General features: G+C 37.3%; 1 pseudogene; it reads right to left on the bottom strand.

The window, feature by feature from the left end:
• Positions 1 to 630: 630 nt before the first annotated feature.
• On the bottom strand, positions 631 to 1,725 carry LOC149192969 (protein CANDIDATE G PROTEIN-COUPLED RECEPTOR 7 pseudogene; annotated as a pseudogene).
• Between the last annotated feature and the right edge of the window lie 1,558 nt (positions 1,726 to 3,283).

The raw sequence follows: 3,283 nt of genomic DNA, 5'->3' as shown, positions 1-3,283 counted from the left end.
GATCGGGCGAGCCACTTTATTGGGTGCAACGGGAGTCATCGGATCAGGCTTTTGGTGATTTTGGGCCTTTATGTATGGCAACATGCGATTGCGTTCAGATCACATCGCAATATTGCATTAGCAGAAGTTGAGGGGCGCAACCTTTATACACACATGGATGCGATTGTGATCAGATCGTATCGCAATATCGCATCGGTGGAAGCTGAGGGGCGTGGCCTTTATACACACATGGATATGATTACAATCAAATTGCATCGCAATATTGCATCGGCGGAAGCTGAGGGGCGCGACCTTTATACACACATGGATGCGATTTGCGATAGTGATTAAACCCGAACCCAATAAAGGAATTAATCGTTTTTAGAACTGATGGAGGGAGAATGAGTGGTGCAAGGGAAGGAGAAAATGACCGTTGTGAGTCTCTTTTGAGCATGACTAAGGACCAAGCTCACTTCCGACATTTAGAAATCAAAGATATGTAGCAGAGCTAACATTTACCTTTCACAAGTTCCTCACATTAGGTATATATAACTTATAAAATGTGAGCAAACAAATTAGTTAGATTTAAAAGGCTATTTCATCCTCGGAGTTTACGAGTGTCTAGAAAACATTGGCATCCAGACTTCTACATTAAAGCTTGAAATATTCATCCCAAAGGGCTACCATCTATGTTGCAGCCTCTTCTTCATCATCAAGAACAAGGTAGGGATTCTTGTCTACCGGTTGGAACTTGTAAAATGTGAATATATAGAAGGCAAGGCTTACAACCTCTTCTGCACCATTTCTCACCCACCTGTACTTGTATGCCATGATTGTTGTGAGTGTGTAACCACAATTAATGTAAAATACAAATAACTGACAACAAAGTTGTAAAATTTCCTAAAAAGGATCAACTTTTCCAAGTTCCCAGCTACCTTCCCATCAGTCTTGGATGCTTCACAAAGATTCTTGATCGCCCAAACAATTGGAAAATTGATTGCACAACAACAAATAAAATCTATAAGAAAAAATTCCTACTCCCATCTAAACCAATATTTTGTAGAAGGTTCGGCCTCAATAATAACTATGCTCACAATGTTAGCAAAAACTTGCAATGGGATCACGATCATAAGAACATTTTTCTCTCTTTCCTGAAGATAAGGCTTCAAAAAGGACCAACCTGTACCTATGAGAACTATTACAGTGAAGAGAAGGATGCCCTTAAAAAACCCAAAGACATAGAAGGAAATATCCCATCCATGGGCAGTCCCTGTCCTCTTAACATACAATTTATCCTCGGCTACACAGATCAGATTCAGTGCTTTGAACAGGAGCAATGCACACATAAGAACATGGATTCTATGCACCGTGGTCCTCTATTTTACATAGACATAAATCCAAACCCAAAGGAAAATCGCATACAAAACAAAGAAACAAAAGTAAAGTGAGGGCAATTGGGTCTGACCTGTAGGAAGGAAATCCTTCACATTTCCCTCCAAGTTGTACATTTTGGTGTGGACATTCATTGAAACTCTGTACTGAGTATGACAATTTGAAAAAAAAGAGACTATACTCATTGGCATCTACAATAGGGTATGAATTATTATATTTATTGTCTGCACGCAACTCCTTGAAGTTGAACAACGACATGATGTAATGACTGTCGAGGACATAATAATTGAGATTCTCCTCCAATTCTACCAGAACCTGCACCAAAGATTTGTCTGATAATAAGAAGAACCCCATCATGGAGAGATCCAGATCAGGGCCTTATGGTGTCCTTTCCCATGCCATATATTTTATAAATATTTCAACATGCCCCATGTGAATGAACCCAAAATTTTCAAACACAATCATGGCTCTAGAATCTAAATCTATTTTGGAGTCCCTGATCTCTGCAGAGAAAATGGGTAGGATGGCAATCCAAATTGTTGCTATGACCTGAACATAGATGCACAACAAAATGAGAAATTTGAGGTTTCCCATGGATGGAACACCCAATTCCGGACCCAAATCTAAGTGTTTGAGAAAAAACCCACAAGGAATCAAGACTTATGGAACATTCTGAATCTAGCTGAAGACATGGAAATTGTTAAACTGCAGGTAAGTGAGTCAAAGAGGGAGGGAATATATAAAAAGCAATATGAATCCTACATGGATGGAACAAAGATCGATTGTTCATAAGGGAAAAATGGTAGTGAATTTTCTCGGCTAGGGTTATAAAATGATAATAGTCTAACTAACCCACCTCTTACTTTGACTCCAAGCATGCATCTACCTCAAAATCAATTTATGAACCTGTTTACTAGAAACTACATGAAATATTGATTATATATATAAATTAGTTGAATTGGATTTTCAGATTGGTTCTGTACTTAACTAACCAGTTTGATATGGAATCAGTCACTGAACGAGCTCAAGGTCCAGAACATCCTCTTTTAGAGTCAAACTAGCTAAATTGGCTGGTTCTCATCCTGGTTTGGTTGGTTTTGAAAACCATTTTACTTTGAAATATATTTTTATCATTTTAGGTAATTATTTTGGACTTTTTACATTAGATTTTGAGAACTTTGACTTGAGTTGAAATTGACATTTTCCAATAATTATGTCTTACAATATTTATGTTTGGATTATGTTGCCCTTGTTGGTCAGTGGTCTTGGTTTTTAGAAGAGAAGTCAGCCTTCACATGCAAATGATAAGAATATAGAGCCCAGGTAATACTATTTATTGCAATAGTTTATCTGAGTGTGTTCATCAAAGTATAATTTTACTTGTTTATCTTATGTTGCAATTCAATTCTTTTATTTGTCCATTAGAGTTACGAAAAGAAAGAATAGTTTACATACAAGTAGGTAGGAGGATTACTAGCAGTCTAGGTGATTATGTAGTTATTGGTAGACTTGAGAGTGTTGAGATCATTGAATGTTAAGAAAAATTATTGTAACCATGTTATGTGCTTAAGTCTGCAGTGAAGAACCCACTACAGTCACAACAGGGAGAAGAAAAGAGGGTAAGGAGAAAGAGGACCAAATCAGTAGCTGCCCCCAAAATGTGAAACTTGGATGTAGATGATAGAAGGATAAATGAGTTTGGGACATTGGCTTCTCTTGAAGATCAGGCTTAAGGACTTGCAAGTGAAAATAATAATGATGACAAATTTCAATTAGTTTTTGGGGTCGCAGGCCAAAATTAAGAGATATTATCAGTTCTAGATCATGATGGGGATGTTTATTTTATTTGTAATTCATGAGACAATAAGGTGAAGGGTGAGCGGATGAAATTACATGACAAAGTCGGACTTGT

The sequence above is a fragment of the Pinus tabuliformis genome, chromosome 2_2 (genome assembly GCF_031772625.1).
Source record: "Pinus tabuliformis cultivar Carrire ecotype Pingquan chromosome 2_2, CPIR1, whole genome shotgun sequence".
Taxonomy (NCBI): Eukaryota; Viridiplantae; Streptophyta; class Pinopsida; order Pinales; family Pinaceae; genus Pinus; species Pinus tabuliformis.
Note: the sequence above shows the minus strand (reverse complement) of the source record. Positions and strands in the feature narration are given on the sequence as shown.